The sequence below is a fragment of the Cupressus sempervirens genome, chromosome 1, assembly GCF_028749045.1.
Source record: "Cupressus sempervirens isolate cs-2001-9-10 chromosome 1, ASM2874904v1, whole genome shotgun sequence".
NCBI classification, from domain to species: Eukaryota; Viridiplantae; Streptophyta; class Pinopsida; order Cupressales; family Cupressaceae; genus Cupressus; species Cupressus sempervirens.
In genome coordinates, this window is record NC_143118.1 from 684,713,204 (window position 1) to 684,733,807 (window position 20,604).

A 20,604-nucleotide genomic window follows, 5' to 3' on the forward strand; every position below is an offset into this window, starting at 1 on the left:
CACACTTCATACCTTTGAGAAACTCTTATCCATCAACAAAACATATTCTGGCAACACTACATACATTTTATTCTTTCTCCTTCAATGACTTCAACTTATGTTTCACTCCGTCCTTGGTTAGAGTGTAGGTATTTGCTTGCCCATCATGTACAACATGTCTATCAAACTACCACGACCCATCGGTAAATGGTCAAAGCCTAGATCAATTATTGTTATTTATTTTAATTAATTATTTGTATGTGTTAAACAAATTCAAACCTAAGACCTCTTGAATAAGAAGCTCACAAGTCACCATTGTGTTGTAGGCTCTTGTCTATATTTATTTTTATATTATTTGTTATATATTTATATTAATTTGAAGTTAAAAAATTAGAAACTTGTTTATTTTATTTGAGATGTTTTAAATATTACCAGTTTAAAACTATAAGCTCATAAAGACTTTTTATAAATTACTAATTTGTATTTATTAGTTTCTAATTTATAAAATATTTAAATTTATAAAGATTTGTTAAAAAAAATTTAAACAAAAAAATTGACAACTAATTTTTCTAAAATAGAAGATATTAAAATAAGTTATCCATCATTAGAAAATAATATGACAGGTAGGCGTGACCATCAAATTCAGACCTAATAGACATTTTTTTTTGTTTCATCTACCATGTCACTTTTAACATCATAGATGACTCCGAAAATACCTACAAGTGTTATATAATATATTTTGCCCTCATGCTGGACAATGATAGGATAATTGGCAAGCACAACATATAGTACAATGAATTTGTTCGGTTGGAAATTTGATTTACATTGTTTGTAATTTATAAAGTTTGTATACGGATAAACCTTCACTTTTCTAGTAAGCTATGTACGTCTAAACCATGGGTAGGGCAGAACAGGTTTGCTTTTCGTATACTATTTTAACTTTTGTTTTTTAAACTTAGCGATGGACGTGCCCTTGTTTGCACGCTCCCCGTGCATTGTCCACCTTAAATGCTATTCACATTTTTGGATGTTTACATGGTATTCTCTTCTCAGACGGCACCTTGTCAACAATATATATTTAAGAAAAATACTCTTGTGTAGAATATATACCAGGCACAAGGAAGCTCAGCACAGCCATGAATACCCTGCAAAAACCCCACGTCGTAATCGTGACGTTTCCTGCGATGGGTCATTCAATTCAATCTTTAGACTTGGCAAAAATGCTCGCTTCACACTCTCTCACCGTCAGCTTTGTCACCACTCGCACAATAGAGCACCGTCTACGAGGTCTCGTGGACGAATCCCGCCAGCTCTCTGCTCATCTCGACATTCAGCTGGTCCGCCTAAGTCCTCTCCACGCTATTGAAGGTCTGCCCGAGGGATGCGAAAGTATGGATCTTATGCCACGTGCATCTTCCCTCTCTGTTATTTCACTCGTTGAGGGGCTTCGAGGGCCATTCGATCAATGGGTTGAAGAACAGGGGAGTCATCGACCGGTGTGTATAATCAGCGACTTATTCGTCGACTGGACTATTCAGTCTACCAAGAGATTTGGAACAATTAGAGTCATTTTTGCTCCGTGTGGGGCTTTTGGAACATCGGTATTCCATGCCATCTGCCGCACCATAACCACTGATGGTGAGCTGCACAAGGAGGACAATTGTGTTATAATTGATGATATCTTGTCATCTCCAGTGAAATATACCAAGGAACAAATGCCTAGAGATTTCTCGAGCCAGATCGAGAGAGTCTAAAGTTTTTAATGGGGAAGATGCAGTCGATAGGAGACTGCTGGGGAATGCTTGTCAACATGTTCAAGGATGTCGAACCTCGTTATCTGGAGCACTTGAAAAATATGTTAAATGGGAAGCCCATTTTGTCTGTCGGTCCCGTGGTTCCTTTGGGCTGCATTATTAATTCTCGAGGGAAAAAATCAGACATTAGCAAGCAAAAGTTGACGTAATGGCTAGACTCTCAAAGCCCCAATTTGGTTTTGTATGATTCGTTTGGAAGCCAGGCATTTCTTTCACCAGAGCAAACAAGGGCTCTGGCCAAAGGTCTTGAAGGGGGTCAAACGTCTTTCGTTTGGTCCATTAAGGTTTCCCCAGAGATTACTATCTGCACAATTGAGCAGAGAAGAATTATGCGCCTCCTACCTTCCAGAGGGATTCATGGAGAGAGTTAAGGGGTTGGTCATATGGGGATGGGTACCGCAGCTTGTCATTTTGTCCCACCCATCTGTGGGTGCGTTCATGAGCCACTGCGGGTGGAATTCGACTCTGGAAAGCATTTTGATGGGCGTACCGATGGTCACATGGCCGATGTTCGGAGAGCAGCATTTCAACTCTAAGCTGGTCACTGAGGAACTCGGCATTGGCATCCAGTTTTTCCAAGAGAGGGACACGAATCCTTGTGAAGAGAAGGTGGAGAAATGTGTAAGACTTGTCATCGGTAGCGACGAAGGTAAAGAGATGAGAAATCATGCTGTCAAATTTTAGAGAACGGCGAAACAACCTATCGAAGGAGGAGGACCTTCGACCCTGAATTTAAAAACTTTTGCGAGTGAGATGCATAAGCTCATGGATTGTAAGGCTGACGATAGGATTGGGGATGGATATGATGTAAGCATCTGATGTATTGTTCAGAAGTGAAGTCATTGCTTTCTTTTACCAACCGTCTTTATTAGTTTCTGCCTACGGCAGAATACTATTGTATTCGTTAAGTTTAATAGGACCAATTAATACGACCAATAGTTTTCCAGTATTTTTTAAATATATGAGTTGTTCCATAGTTTCTAAATTTGTTTATATTTTTAAAATCTTAAAAAAAGTCAATTAACTGATTTTCTATTGGTTGTGGTCAAAAAAGGAAAGGAAGAAAATCAATTTTAATAACCAAAAATAATAAAAATTAGAAGTATCATGAGGTGGTGCTTCTCTATTACCCAAATCATCCATTTATGAAGGTGTGATAGGGAGACCAATCATTGAGGGATCCATGAATTTGGAGAGATGACAAACTTCGCCAGATAAGTAGAAGAAGAAGAGTAATCATCAGAGAGACAAAAAAAGAGTACCAGCAGATGCAGCATAATCATCATTTTAATTTTTGATTTAGCCCATGCAAACACCCAAAAAAGATGTGAAATCTCCCTTTGAAATTTAAGATACATGACTTCTAATTTTTTATCTTGAAGTTCTACTAGTTATTTGGTAATTAAATATAATCATATCAATTGCTCTCCTTTCCAACAAATAAAATATTTACAATTTAAAAAAAAAAAAAACTTATTTTAATGATATTTTCTAATTTATCTTATATAGCATACCTATAAATGTAAATATTTTTGCTTTCACTTGTTTATATTGTTTATTATATGTAAATATTATTATATAAAGAAATAATACAAAGTAATAATATAAGATTATTTAATATAAATCAAACTTAATTATCATAGGTAATAAAGCTTAATTGTTTTAAAATAATTTTGAAAATATCAAACATATATTAAAAGAATACATTTTTAAAAATTAACCAAATCTATAAACATAATGGCTCAAAAATAAAATAAAAATATTATATAACGATTTCACAAAAAAGAAGAATTAAAAATTGAAAATAACATACAACTATAATATAAAATTTTAAATAAGTATAATTAAAAGTTGCAACTAAGATTTAAAATTTAAATTTTGATAGGCTGATATTTTGAAATTTAAATATGTTCTATCATTCAATAAGTCTCACACTTCTTGCAACTAACATCTAAAAATATTTTACAAAAGCTAAAATTTGAAATTTATATATATTTATCATAATTCCAACAAATTATTGCAACTAACATTTAAAAAGAAAACTTTGATTCTTATTCCATTTTCTAAGTTGAAGGCATATGATACCAAATAATATATACTATATATTACTTTACTTTCACGTTGGAGAGGTGCATTTTGTCTAGAGTTACTTTCATGTTGGATAGCTGCATTTTGTCTACGGCTGAATTATTTTTCTGACCATCCCATTTCAGCATCAAATGATTGTATACAATAGATCCCCTCTTGTAGAGTAATTTCATTTCTGCAGCTTGTTTTGGTCGGTGAGGATGAGCGGTTTGAAGAAGCCTCATGTTGCGGTGCTGCCATTTCCAGCACTTGGTCACCTCATTCCTTTCTTCGACCTCGCTAAGCTCCTCGCTTCCAACGGCCTTGTCGTCAGTTATGTCACAACACCTGCTAAGTTTTCCCTCCTCCACGAACATCTTCCTCAAGCTGATCTCGACATTCGCCTGGTTGCTCTTCCTACGCCCGCCGTGGAAGGATTACATGGACGAGAAAGCTACGATCTTCTTCCCGTGGAATCGAGGAGCCTCATGATCTCCGAGATGATGGAAAAACTTCAATACGCTTTCAACACTTGGATGCAGGAGCAAATCAACCAAACAGCAACAGCAGCACCTCTGGTGTGTTTTATCTATGATTTATTCATTAGGTGGGCTGTCGACACGGCCCAAAAATTTAACATTGCTAGTTTTCTGTTCAATATCTGTGGCGCCTTCTCAATGACACTGATACATTCAATTTCGTGTTCGATACTGCAAAACACGTTGGAGAAAGACGAGGAGGGCGGTCTTGTGGTGAGCTGCAATTTGTCTCGTCCTCTCAGATTGTCTAAACACGAGGTATCCCCATTATTCCTCAATCCAGACCTTGCAAACCCCATTCAGCTCTTCTGTTACCAGCGTTTCCAGGAGATTGGCAAAGGATCGGGAACGCTGGTCAATACGTTCCACGGGATCGAGGATTCCTATGTCGAGCACTTGAAAAATTTGACGGCGAAACCAGTTTGGGCCGTAGGCCCTGTCCATCAACACAATTTGAACGGCGGAGCAGGGAACGTTAACAGCAGAGGGAAAATGGGGGACATCGATGAAGAGGAGTTGGTTTGCTGGCTGGATTCGAAAAGTCCTCGCTCCGTTCTGTACATTTCGTTCGGAAGCCACAACATTATATCAGAAGAACAAACGCATGCCTTGGTCAGAGCTCTTGAAGCCAGCGAGCAGCCATTTGTTTGGGTTATTAAACTGCGACTAAAAATGGAACCGGCATCCTCAGATCCAAAGACTGATCATGTTGGCACGTATTTGCCAGAGGGTCTTCTGGAGCGGACAAAAGAGAAAGGGTTAATCATACGTGGTTGGGCGCCACAACTGTTAATTCTTTCCCATGTTTCAGTGGGCGCCTTCATAAGCCACTGTGGATGGAACTCTTCGCTTGAAACCATTTCTCTTGGTGTTCCAATTCTCGCATGGCCCATGTTGGAGATCAGCACTTTAATTCTAAGCTTTCTGCAGAATTGGGCGTAGGAATCCAGTTGTGCGACACACAGATGGAAATCCAGAGGAGGAAAGAGTTAGGGAGGCTTTGAGAATGGTTCTGGTTGGAGAGAAAGGAAAAGAGATGAGAGAGAGCGCAGAGAAATTGAAGGAGATGGCTGCAAATGCTGTCAAACAGAGAGGATCTTCAGCTGCAGATTTGACAGCTTTTGTAAGTCACATTAATAGGCTTAATAAAAGGCCCACAGAGGACTATAGAGAGGTAGACAAAAAATCTAATGAATGCAAGCAGTGTATAGGCGAAATATCCAGAAGTCGTCAAGGCTATCTTTTATGTGTTTAGAATTTTTAAATGGTAAGTTGGACTTTGTTAATTTTTATTCTGCATTTCTGTAGGTAAGTGTAGTACTTAAAGGTTTAGGCTTGTGGATATTGGGGGGATTTTCTGTAGGGTATCATGGAGTACAAAGTAGTCAAAGTGTGTCCTTGTAAAACACTCTCTCCTATCTATTATTGTCATGCACCAAATATAACTCACTCAAAACCTATCATTATTTGTGGTTAAAAATTCAGTAGTATTTATGAAATGTATCAATTGTGCTGCACAAATTAATCAATCACTAATGAATTTTTTTTTAAAAGGACTAAAAAGAGACTCTTATGGTTAGTACATATATGATTGACTATTAGTACACATGTTTTACTTTTTTGAACTCTTTCAAAAACAATAATTAGAGGGTATCTATGACAAAACTATCATAACTATGGAACCCCTCTAAAAATGTAGCAATATAGCAACTAAAACCTTATACATATATAGTTAATAAAAACCAAGTGTCCTCTAAGTAAGATATGAGTTTAAGTTTACTGTTTAGACATTGCCAATCCCTTCCTTACAACTTTATCACTTTAAAATGATGCTCAACTACTTTTTAGTAGTTTATCATAATTTTTGATCTATTGTCTAGCTTTTAAACTTGAGTGCTTAATGCCTTATTTCAAGGCAAAAATGCTCAGTTGTTAAGTTCATTAGCTTTCACAATAGTGATTAATACATTAAGTAGCTAAATGTCTTATTTCAGTGTGCTATAGTGCATTAGTACACACCAGGGCCCACTACACTTACATGACTTTTAACATTATTTCCTTTTTTTCATTGCATCAAGTGCCCACTAAATTTTGGTGGTTTAACATTAATTCTACTTTTCAGTCTTCTCACTATTTTTATATTGTTCATCTCATTCATTAGCTCAAGTTTAGATTTTAATACTTTTTGAATTTTAGATTGAGTTGTATTTTAAAATGGAGACATAGCTCAATTCCCCTGCCCTGTGGTGGCACTAGCTGGTCCCTAGTTCCTCCTCCTAATCCTCGACGGTTGGTTTATGGAAAGTGGCCTTTTCGCCTAGAATTGGCCATCTCTCCTCCATGACGTGATATGAAGGTGTTGACTAGGCCCCTAATGATGCTGCTAATGATTGGACTATTCCCAGCCTGCTTGCCAACCCCAAAAATGATCGGAGATTTCATGATCAGGATGAACCACTCCCCTCAACTGGCACTACTTTAGCTGCCTGAGGGTTTTCTTCTTATATGGTTTACTTATGAATAGTTTTTGATTTTGGCTTTGGCCATGTGAATTCTTGCGACGTGATCTTGTATCCCTCGGCCCCTTTTTTGTGAATTGTAATCTTAGTATATTATTTTTAATAGAAAAAGACTATTCATCAAAAAATAATAATTAAGTAATAGATCTTATTTTTTCATTTTTATTAGTTATTTAAAGAAATTATTATTATTTATGAGATTGAGCCTTAAAGATATTTATGTGTCAATTTAGTTTTGATTTTTTTTTTATATAATTATCATAAAGGATTGATTAAATTACAAATAGAATAATTGGTCAATAAAAGAGTTGAGATTCATTATCAATGTCCGGCTTAAAATAACTTAAAATTAGGTATGTCATAATCTTATCTTGCATTTGATTTAGGTTGTGTCTTGGAGGTTGGTTACATTAGATAATATATTAGATACAATGATTGATAGAGATCTTGTGTGGTTGAGGTTTATTACATTAGATACTATGATTGATCATGATGTTTTCTGGTGGAAGTTTTGTTCTATGTATAAATATATCCATGAGTATTATTATGTTTGAAATTTTAGAAGAAGATCCCTGTTATGCTTTAAATAGTTTTATGTGTAGCTCTAAGAGATGGTTTGTTGGCTATTTATATTTGTGTCCCAATGATAGGAGTATTTCTTATTAAATGAAGTAAACTATTATTTTATGCTTAAGAAATTATGTTTTTCCTTTTGAGTTATAAAAAGATTGGGAGGTTATTTTTTTAGTAGACACGGTGTTACATAAGACTTCTTTACTATTTAATCCTAGAAAATCTAGCTTTCAATCTTTTCTTTCAAATGATCTTGACAATTCTAATTTGATTCAAGTTTTCAAATATATATCTATACTTCTCTTTTGTTTTTAAGCTATTATTTACTTTTTACATTCTTTTATATTGCTCATTAGAGACTATCGATCTCTCCCATCCCATCTTTCATGTATCTAGATAGATATGGATAATTTGAAGGGTTGGATAGTTAAATGTGACACACAATAGAAGAATATATTTGGAAGATATTACAATGGCTTAAATTTTACACCCATGTGTAAGATTCCATTCTCACATTTTTCCAAGTTAGCTTAAGATGTAAGATTTTGTCACACTCATCATCTTTGTTAGTAGCCCACTCATCATCTAACTCAAACACTCCCAACATGTAGTCATAAATTATGTGGATAGGTTCACATCACAAAGACGTCTACATGGTGCAGTTTTTCCCACAAATATAGAGATGTGTAGGATTCCATTGGAGAATTACAAATTTATGAACCACATTTGTAATGCCCCCAAATTAATGGTTTTCTCTATAGACTCCATGCAAATCCATCATAAACCTTTCTCAACCCTCATATGGTTTGCTATTAAACTTTTAGACAATCTTAGAATCTTAGACACTCACTTGGTTGCATTCTCACAACACCTTAGCTCTAATGTTTATAACTTCGTGCCACCAATTTGTACCATTTTTGGTTCCGTGGATCCACTTTCTTAGAGGTTTATCCATTATTAGATAGATCGAGCTCTCATGCATGGTCTCATCTCACATTTTCAATCTCTCTACCATTATAGAGGAGTTCATTTTGTATCCTTTATGTTTTTTAGCATATTATTATTCTTGTCTCATTTATGTTTTACATCATTAGATTTTAATCTTCTTTACTAATTTATCGATCACCAATTTAATCATGTCTAACATCTATCTATAGAGTAGAAACACCAAAGCAAGGGTTGTTAGACAACTAGGGTAGGGGGTGAATCATTTATGTCCAATTATTCTATAGTCCTTTCAAACAATTTAGTACTAAATCAAACTTCATAATCATCATAAAAATTTACTCAACAATCTCATTCAAGTTCACAGTTAACTTTTATAACCAATTTACTTCAAATTATTCATTCACTATTATAGTTATTACTAAATATCATAATATAATTATTTTTTACTGGGTTATTATCGAGTTTTAGTAAAAAGTAAATATATTGAAAAATAACTTGCAACATAAGAACAATCATATATTTGACACCATGAGTTTGAATGTGGAAACCCTATAAAGGGGGAAAAAACACCTAAGGATTGGCAACCCAAAAGATTTCACTCTTTTGAGGTGAGATCTGCAAGGAGCCAAACTTGTTGAAAGTTTACATACATCTTGCTAATGTGACCTTTTTAAGGGACTTACATCAAAAGATCATCTAGACCTTATAACTCCTTGATCTGTTTAAAGAGTAGTCTTCTCCAAAGGATTTATAAACACCACTAATTGATCTTACCATATAGGATTTCACAAACTTGTTAAATCTGGCTGATTAAGATGTTTTTCTACTATAATTGTTAGAAAGTAATAATATAAATGATTTTTTAGGTTTAGCACTACCTTTCTCATTCAGATCTCTATTCTTCTCATTCTCTTTCTGATCTCCTTCTTCTAATATTTGTTCTAGTGGATTCACTCCTTCACTCTTTCACCTATTCGTGCTTAGATATCCTCTCTATTTTTCTCAGTTCTTCTTTACTTCTTTTAGCTCTCACAATTTTGCAAGTTATGATCTCCTTTTTTCACATTCAACCAACAACTCCATGAAGCTCCTCCTCAAATAGTAGTCTTTCTACTTCCATATTTTGATGCTTTAAAAAAATCATCATTCTTAGGTTAATTGCATTTAGTCACTTTGAAAATGGGACTTTCATACAAATTTGTGTTCATCCTTATCCTTCTTCAATCTTCATGATCAGATCTTCATTCCATTTTTCCTACCATAGATCTTGTAAAAACTTTGACTGGCACCTTTGAACTTTGCAAACATTCTTTATTTTTACAAAAGTTGACCTTAGATTTCATCTTTATAAAGTTCTCCTTCTTGATGTTACTCAATGAACATAACATTCACTCAAGTAAAACATCACTCGGTCAATACTAAACTTGATTGGTTAGCACTAAACTTTCAAGCAATATGATGGGCTAGTTATCTGATACTTATGCAGTTACTTTTTCTAGATATGCAAAGCAAACACTCTATTATATTTACTTATCAATGAAGAATATATAATGTTTCAATTATGTCCATAATGGCATTTTTTTAATGATCACTCATGTTCTTGTAGGCCTTTGAGATTAAGCTATTATTATGATGGATTAACTAATGCATGAATTGGATTTATCAAATATTTTCATATTGAGTTGTGGTATCTCTCTAATATGTCTCTTTTGATTGGGATTAAATACATTTAGACTAAAGATTGTATTTATTCATTATTTTTCCAATAGTAGATGGGGTACACATTGTTTCTTAAAGCTTGATGATATGATTATATGAGGATTGACTCTATTTGCCAAATGTACTATAGAGTGATCTTTTATTTTCATCATGAGTTGATATGTATAATAGTTGTAGACTAGGGAATTCTATCCACAAGTATGGCATAAGTTATCTTTAATATTTTATTTACACTTTTAAACATTCATAAATTTGATTTCTCCTTGAGAAAGAACTTTCCCACTTAAGGGTATCAGTCATAAAGTCTGCAACAACAATTGTCTCCCTCATAGAGGTTGAGATCAAGGTACAACTAATTAGGTTTCAGAGAGCTTGAACTATTAATGTTGACTAATTATGTATCAATCTTCTTCGTTGACCAAAATTGTGTTGATTTCTTAGCATCAAGAAAGTAAGGCTTGTAGGAATTCCACTAAAAATTTTAAGAACCAACATTCTCTACCTTAGAGGGTAGAGGAACAAAAGATGGAGTTGCAACTTAAGAAATTTTCAAACCTCATACATCCAAAAAAAAATATTTCAAAATTTGCAAGGGAAAATGTTCATTATATATGTATAGCAATGGAATTGCAAAAAACAAAATTTTCTATTTTTACATGTCATGAATAGTTGTGCCAATCAAAACTCTAAATGTTCTATGTATAATTGTTTTAAATTTACATGGTCGCAACAATGTGTCACAAACATTCTCAGCGTCACAAAAGCCTAGAATAAAGTGGTAAAAAAACTAACAGTCCTGGAAGAGGAATTGAGTTGTGCCTAGCTTCGAAGATGGGACCTTTGCCTTGCAAGTGGTGACTAAAATCATTGTCATTTCTCATTTCTCCTCTTACCCTAGGGTTAATGTCATTGTCATTGATAATGAATCTTTTAAATCTATATGCATTAGGAGCTCTATAAGTTTGAAAGCTCTGCTCAAAATTTGAAACCCTAAAATGATCAACAAGGGAAGAAATGGGAATATCTAAATCTCCATGCAAATGTAAGAAAAATGACTTATAATGGAAATATAAATGTATAACATGGGATCAATAAATTACATAAAATTGATACTTACAATGCTAAAGCTTTCAAATCTGAAAGGTATGCGAAAAAGAAGAAGAAACTATTGAAATACTCCAAATTCTATAGATAGAAGTGAGCCATGACTATTAATCTAATATTAAGAACATTAGGCCTGATCACATCTAGTTTTTGCAATTACAACAGCTATCTACATAGTACAAAATTCTATCCACTATCAAGATGAAAATTGAATTACATATTTTTCAGTGAATTGAGTGAAAAGTGAATCGCTTCAAAACTCAAGCTATTTCTAATATTTTATGAAAAAATATGAGTCTACCTACTAAAAATTTGTTTCTACGCATACAGTGTGGGATTAAAGCCAAATCTAATCCTACTCCATTACTGGTCTAGGCTCATCACATCAAAGAGTTAGAAACTATTCCATATTAAATTGTGGTTTTTCCACCTATTATGCATGCATGTGAAATGTGGACACATTAGTAGCCACATGTAACTATCTATTGCAAACAATTGTTGCAACTCTTGAAGCTCAATTTTTAGAGAATTTTACCAGTGAGAAAAAGAAAAGAATGCCCAGAAAAATCAACGGAGCCAACAAAAAATTTAAGAATTTGGGAAAAGGAAATTGATTTAAATAGGGAGTGCTTATAAGACTATAGGATATGGGATATATTACATGATTTTCACCATTATCAAAGCTTGCACTATTGTAAAATAGACATCCAAAAACTTTAGTCTCTTGCCTAACAGTAGGGACTAATAATAAAAAGAATTGAAGCATTTTATATTAGTCAACATTTTAATTACTATACCAAAGAAAGAAATATCAATAACAAAGCCTAAGTTTATGGGTTTAAAGTTTAGCCTATTCTATTTATAGGTGGAGGAAGATGGAGGAGCTATGTTATAGCAGGGTGATTTGTGTCTAATCTAGAAGTGTTCTATAATAGGTTTTGCCCTCATGGTGGGCAATGATAGGATAATGGTAAACACAACTTATACATGTCCCATGTCCTAGTACAATGCATGTGTGCAATAGAAATTTGATTTACTTTATTTATAATGTTTGTATACTAATAAACCTTTCCTTTATTAGTAAGGGATGTGTGTATAAGTCTACACAGCAACTTATTTACACCTTAGTAAAAAAAAAATGTGCCCCTAAGATGTGAAACAGGTTTACTTTCTGGATACCATTTGTTTTTATCCATTTTAGCAATAAATGTGCCCTTGTTTGCACGCTCCTCGTGCATTGTCAACCTTCAATACTATTCACATTTTTTGATGTTTTCACAATGTTCTCTTGACATGGCACCTCAAATTGATAGTTCGTATTACCTAGGTTTCACTATTATCTTATCTCAGTAATGTATTATCTGGGGTTCTCTATTATCGTAGTCATTTAACATGACTTGTAAGGCTGGGATTCTACACCTTATCAACAATATTGAACAAGAGCTCTGGCAAGCAAGAGTTCCTGCCTTTTGCATGAGCAGGAAATAAAAGATTGGAAACCAAATACACTAAAACCGCCAATTTTTGGGTCAAATAAAAGATTGGGAACCAAAAGGCGAGGAGAATACATTCAATTGTGAGCTAGCACGGAGGGTCTAGTTTAGAAATATAGATAAGATATTTTGTAAAAAGAAATTAAAATTTTAATGTATCAAAAATATTTAATTTACACTAATACGGCTAGTTTTTGGGTCAAATAAAAGATTGGAAACCAAAAGGCAAGGAGAATACATTCAACTGTGGGCTAGCACAGAGGGTGTGGTTTAGAAATATAGATAAGATATTTTGTAAAAAGAAATTAAAATTTCAATGTATTAAAAAAATATTTTATTTAGTTGGATTTAAAAGATACATTTGATTTGCTTAAAATAATATTTTGTTGATATGAAAGAAATATATAATATTTTGTAAAAAATAAATTTAAAATTTCATTGTATTAAGAAAATATTTGATTTATTTTAATTTACAAGAGACATTTGAAGTTGTTAAAAATACTATTTTGTTTATATGAGAGAAATATATAATATTTGTAAAAATAAAATAAAAAATTGAATGTACTAGTAAATGTTTGACTTAAAAGAGACATTTGAATTTGTTAAAAATAATTTTATTTATATAGAATAATATTCAATTTAAATAACATTATAATTTTAAAAACAAAAACAAATTAGGAACTTTTATATTTAAAAAGTATTGACCAATAATACTATTGTGATTCAAACAGTTAAATTTTTGAGATGAATTTAACATGGAATCCCTCCTTATTCCTGTCATTTTTTAAGTCAGTGAAATAAATGAGAAACAAATTTAGAAACTAATAAAATTAAATATTTTGCTAAGATGTCCAGCACAAAAAATGTACCATGAATTGTGTGGAAATGTGTTGATATTGACTGATTCTAAACTACTACTATTGTGTCTTGTCTACTGAGCAAAGCACTACAAGTTGTTTGTAGTGAATGCACAGGTTAGCTTATTTTCGGTTTTTAACTAACAAAATTTACATAATGGTTTTTCTACATTCATTGTAATAAAAATGAATAAAAGATGGGACTTTCTTTGGTCATATTTTGCTTACCTTTACTGTTCTTTACTGACTGTAATAGGAAAGGAATACTCTCTGTCCCCAGTTGGTTTTGATGATTTCGATTATTAAAATATATAAATAATTTTTTTAGTTCTTGTGTAAAGATTATTCAGTTAAACACTATTTGTATTATTATTATTATTATTTCATATTATGTAGCTTGTCTGATTGTGAAGGTAGTCGGGAGTGGAGCTGCTGGGACTTGAACCGAGGCTTGCAAGTATCAGAAGTACCTAGAGTTTATTGAGTATAATGAGATTCGAACTAGAGTTAAAATTTCTCAAAGGCTGGCAAACCCATCACACATCAAATGTGTGAAGCGGCTCTATTTGAGTTGTCAGCCATAGATGAGGATAAGAAGCTGCACGAATTTTAAGGCAGCGGATACATAACAATTTAGACCATTCTATATACTTCTAGATAAGTCATATACCACGCATCTGCCCTTGCATTTATGGAAGGTATATTGGGTCCAGTGAGACTAAGCGCTCGACGAAAAGAAAGATCAAAGTGGCAAGCAGAGTGACCCAAGCAAGAGAAGGCCAATAGAGAAAACCCATTTTGTTGACCATAGAAAGCCCCAATTTCATTTGCCATAATTTCATACATGCTCATTTCATCTACAGTTATTTATTATGTACCCATTTTATGCAAAGGACAATTATCCTCCCATAACATAGCTATAAACCAAATCCATAGTGTAACAACAAAGACAAAACATAATACTCACTGTTATTTCAAGCTATGTTCTACTAAGAATTTGCTTGCCACACTTCCCAGATATGTAATGATCTATTAGGCACTTCCCAAGTGTCTGCAAGAACAAAAAAACATTCCCTCAAAAAACTTCATTGCACCCAGTAATTTGCATTCATTGAAAATAAAACTTTAACCAGAGCAAAATATGCAATGGGGGCTTAGATTTACTATAACATGAATGCCAATCGTTTTCAGCCTTCACAAGGGCAGAAAGGGTCCTGTTAACATGTATAGCCAAGCCTTCATATCTCTTCTTTTGCAAATCACGCTAACTACTGTTTTGTGATTTCAAAATTGGTAAACATTTGAACATTGTTTATCCACCTCTACTGTTAGTGGCTCTCTGATGTTAGCATAATAAATGCTAACCTACATCTATTGTCCACTGCTCTGTCATGGCATCAATAACAATTGATTGCATTAATTCTCTTCTATTTCCAACCGACTTAGCCTCCACATTTTTGTCTAATAATAATATTGGAAAAAGTCAATAAAACCCCAGCAAAATAGTCTCAACCAATCATAAATATGAAATTAGTGTACAATAATTCTATTTTCTTAATACAAGTCCTCAAACTTTAGAATATGACAGCTCCTAACTTAAAAAAAGAAATTGGGGGGGCAGGGTGGGGTGAAAAAAAAACATTAGTTCCTTGCCTTTTAAAAGGCAGGGACTTTAAAAACACTCCTGTGTTGTGTAAAATACCAGGCACAAGGAAGCTCAACACAGCCATGAATACCCTGCAAAAACCCCACGTCGTAATTGTAAGGTTTCCTGCAATGGGTGATTGCATTCCATCTCTAGAATTAGCTAAAATGTTCGCTTCACACTCTCTCACGGTCAGCTTTGTCACCACCCGCACAATAGAGCGCTGTCTATGAGGTCTTGTGGATGAATCCCACCAGCTCTCTTCTCATCTCGACATTCAGCTGGTCAGCCTAAGTCCTCTTGACGCCATTGAAAATCTACCCAAGGAAGCTCAACATAGCCATGCATACCCTGCAAAAACCCCACATCATAATCGTGACATTTCCTACAATGGGTGATTGCATTCCATCTCTAGACTTAGCTAAAATGTTCACTTCAGACTCTCTCACAGTTAGCTTTGTCACCACCCGCACAATAGAGCACCGTCTATGAGGTCTCATGGATGAATCCCACCAGCTCTCTGCTCATCTTGACATTCAACTGGTCGGCCTAAGTCCTCTCAACGCCATTGAAAGTCTACCCGAGGGATGCGAAAGTATGGATCTTATGCCATGAGCATCTTCCCTCTCCGATTTTACACTCGTCAAGGGGCTTCGTGAGCCATTCTATCAATGGGTCGAAAACCAGGGGAGTCGTGGAGCACTGTGTATAATCAACGACTTATTCGTCGACTGGACTGTTCAGTCCGCCAAGAGATTTAAAGTAATTAGTCATTTTTGCTCATATGTCACAACTTTGGCATGCTAGACTTGGACATTTAAATTATAAAAAATTACAAGATATGGTTAGAATGGATATGGTAGGATGATTAACAAAAATTTCAGCTTGTGAAGGTGTGTGTGAAGGTTGTGTGTTAGGGAAACATCATCGACATCCTTTTGACTTAGGTAAAGCATGGAGAGCTAATCATCCACTACAACTCATTCATAGTGATTTATGTGAACTAGGATATCCTTCACTTTCAGGTGCCAGGTACCTTCTCACTTTTATTAATGATTACAACAGAAGAGTATGGGTTCATTTTTCTAGAAATGATGGTGCAGAAAAGCAAACTGGAAGTATGACAGATTGGCAGTTTTATTGTAACTGACCAGTGACGTGGGTTTGACTACTTCTAACACCCTCCCTTAATTTCTACCACTAAAGAATCTTTCAGTGGGAGAAATTATAATAAGAAATTTAAACATGATGGGTCCTGGCATAAAGTCTTGTTAGGTACCTGAGATCTAATATATTAGCAGTAAGAACACTACTACACAATGAAAAAAATATCATAAATGAACACTTATCATGACACTGAATAGAGAGGTATATTTTATTTACTGATCTGACTGCTTGGTCTTCACTTGGACAAAAGAGAAGATTAACAAAATTTTCTTGAACAAGATCTCGAATAGAGTGAACATCAATCTCAATGTGTTTTGTTTTAGCATGAAAAATAGGATTATTTTCAACTTGGATAGCACTTTGATTATCACAATACAAAGGAGTAGCTGAACTTTGTGCAAAACCAAGCTCAAATAAAAGGATGTGAATCCAAACTGCTTCCTTTCCAGCTTCTTTTTCTGCTCTATATTCTGCTTCACATGAGGACAATGATGTAGTAGTTTGTTTTTTGCTGCTCCATGTAATTGGACTTGACCCAAGCTGAAAAATATAACCACTAGTAGATTTTCTATCATCTATATCACCTCTCCAATCTGAGTCTATGAAGCCAATCAAAGAAACTGAAGACTTATAACTATAATGTATGCCATAGTAAATTGTTCAATGAATGTATTGTAAAATCCTTTTGGCAACCAAGCAATGAGTTTCTTTTGGTTCCTGCATAAATCTAGATACCAAATTGACTACAAAAAAAATGTCTGGTCTAGACTGTGTTAGATAAACCAACCTACCAACAAGTTGTCTATATAAAGTAGCATCCACCTTCTTGGAAATATATTCTTTAGTAAGCTTAATTCTAGATTGAAAAGGAGTAGGGGCTGGCTTACATTCAAGCATGTTAAATTTTTCTAAAAGATCCAAAGCATATTTTTCTTGAGAGATAAATAACCCATCATGAAGTCTACTAATTTGCAAGCCAAGAAAATAATTCAGTTCACCCAAATCACTCATATGAAATGCCTCTTTAGGATCTGATTTCAAATCGCTAATTAACCCAATATTTAATCTAGCTATGAGTAAATCATCCACATAAACTACAACAAGAATAATTTCCTTTTGCACTCTCTTCACATAAAGATTTGGATCTGATTTGCATTTTTGAAACACATGAAGCTGAAAATATCTGTCAATCTTCTCATTCCATGCTCTTGGTGCTTGTTTGAGCCCATAAAGTGACTTCGTCAATCTACAAACAAGATTAGGATGTTGCTGATCTACAAATCTTGGTGGCTGATCCATATATATTTCTTCATATAAATCTCAATTTAAGAAAGCATTTTTTACATCCATTTGATGAATATACCACCCAAGACTTGCAGCCAAAGAAAGAATAATTCTAACTGTATTCATTTTAATGAAAGGAGCAAAAGTTTCTTCATAATCAACACCCTCTTTTTGATTAAATCCCTTAGCAACAAATCTAGCTATAAATTTTTCTATAGCACAATCTAATTTAAATTTTCATTAAATTTAACATATCATTAGTAATAAATTAAAATAGAACTCTTTTAGAAATGGCTCATTGTATGTTGCATTTTAAAAGTTTGCATAATAAATTTTGGGGTTTGGCTGTTTCTTGTGCTGCACATATTATAAATAGAATCCCCACCAAAGCTCTCACAAATATCACCCCTGAAGAAACATGGAGTGGTAAGAAACCTCACATTGGATATTTTAAAGTTTTTGGCTGTATTGCTTGGGCACACATTCCTAATGCACAAAGGGAAAAGTTAGAACCAAAGAGTCATAAGTGTTGGTTTATGGGTTATAGTGAAGAATCAAAGGCTTATAGGTTATATGATTTGACAACAAACAAGGTCATTATTATTAGTAAAATCCTGTTGGCAGCCAACCAATGAGTTTCTTTTGGAAGTAATGCATTTATTAGATAAAAGGCCGGTGCGGGCTCGCCCCTATTCCGGTGATTCATGACAACTCGATGACTTGCACAACCTTTCTGCTAGCAACGCTTCATTCAAATTTCTATCCTACCATTGAAAGTTGATAGGATCAAAGAAATTCTGATACCATATTGAGAAATAGAAAAGCAAAAGAAACATGGTGCAGCCAGATCTATATGAATAACTAAGTTATATTTTGTTGTGATCTGTTGTCACCATGTTTCTTTTGCTTTTCTATTTCTCAATATAATTTGATCGGATAGTCCGAGAGGCTCTACTGAAAATGTATTTGAAAGTTCAAGTGAAAATGTATTTGCACCCTTAACCGTAGGATCAAATTATATTGAGAAATAGAAAAGAAAAAGAAACATGGTCACAGTAGATCAAAACAAAATATAACTTAGTTATTCATATAGATCTGGTTGCACCATGTTTCTTTTTCTTTTCTATTTCTCAATATGGTATCAGAGCATCTTCTGCCCTGTCAACTTTCGATGGTAGGATACAAATTTGAACGAAGCGTCGCCAGCACAAAGGCCATGCGATCCATCGAGTTATCATGAATCACTGGAATAGATATAATATTAGTATATTCTTATTTTTAATCATATATATATTATTTTTAATCATATTCATTAAAACTGATTAAATCTTATTCTAATAATTTAATCTAATATTATTTTTATATTCTAATAATATTTTAAGAAGTATTATAATATTATAATATTATAATATTAATATAATTAAATTTAATATATAAATTATTGAATAATTAAATATTATTTACTTATAATGTTAGTGCCTCTATAATTAAATAAATTATGCCTATAACTTTATTATTATATATATTATATAATTAAATCTAGTGTTAGCATATTAATTATATTATATATTTATAATGAATATACTTAAATCTAGGTATCAAGTATCGAAAGGTAGTCTTTGGGTATGGCTCTGATACCATGATAAAAATAAAAGATCTAAGATTTACTAAGATCTGAAATAAACACAAATACTTGGCAATGGAAAAATCAGAAATAAACACTTAAGAGAGAAGCAAATTTTATTCACAAACTGATTGCTACAAAGCTATGCAATGGCCTCTATATATAGAGAGCCTATGAGATAAGGGCATTGATAGAAGATGATTCTAGAGGATAAGTGGATAATGCTAAATGACCTAGTATCATGGAGGACATTCATATCTTCTTAGGATAATATTGTATGACCTAGTTTCATGGAGGACATTCCTATCTTGTTACCAATTTAATAGGAAATGTGTGGCATACTTGTTGTTTGGTTATAACAGCATGACTGTTGACTATTTCTAACATCCCCCCTTAATTTCTACCACTAATGATAATGTGTGGGAGAAATTACAATGAAAATTTTAGATAGGATAGGTCCTAGCATTAAGCCTTGTTAGGTACCTATTTACAACATCAAAAGAGAGAGGGGAACATTATATGACTATCCCCCCTTAATGTTCACCTCAATCATGCTTAGCATGCCCTGTAGTTTCAAAAATTTGGCCTCAAGCATACTCTTAGTAAATATATCTACTACTTGGTCTTCACTTGGACAAAATTGGAGATTAACAAAATTTGCTCGAACAAGATCCCGAATATAGTGAACATCAATCTCACTGTGTTTTGTTTTAGCATGAAAAATAAGATTATTTGCAACTTGGATAACACTTTGATTATAAAAATACAAAGGAGTAACTGAACTTTGTGCAAAACCAAGCTCAAATAAAAGGTTGTGAATCCAAACTGCTTCCTTTCCAGCTTCTTTTGCTGCTCTATATTCTACTTCACATGAGGACAATGATGTAGTAGTTTGTTTTTTTGCTGCTCCATGTGATTGGACCTGACCCAAGCTGAAAAATATAACCACCAGTAGATTTTCTATCATCTATATCACCTCCCCAATCTGAATTTGTGAAGCCAATCAAAGAAACTGAAGACTTGTAACTATAATGTATGCCATAGTAAATTGTTCCATGAATGTATCATAAAATCCTTTTGGCAGCCAACCAATGAGTTTCTTTTGGTTCTTGCATAAATCTAGATACCAAATTGACTACAAAACAAATGTTTGGTCTAGACTGTGTTAGATAAACCAAGCTACCAACAAGCTGTCTATATAAAGTAGCATCCACCTTCTTAGAAATACATTCTTTAGTAAGCTTAATTCCAGATTGAAAAGGAGTAAGGGCT

General features: G+C 33.7%; 2 pseudogenes; both read left to right on the forward strand.

Annotated features, from left to right (window-relative positions):
- Nucleotides 1-1,115: 1,115 nt before the first annotated feature.
- On the forward strand, nt 1,116-2,612 carry LOC149579772 (scopoletin glucosyltransferase-like; annotated as a pseudogene).
- A 1,469-nt stretch (nt 2,613-4,081) lies between these two features.
- On the forward strand, nt 4,082-15,490 carry LOC149579773 (scopoletin glucosyltransferase-like; annotated as a pseudogene).
- The last annotated feature ends 5,114 nt before the right edge of the window (nt 15,491-20,604 follow it).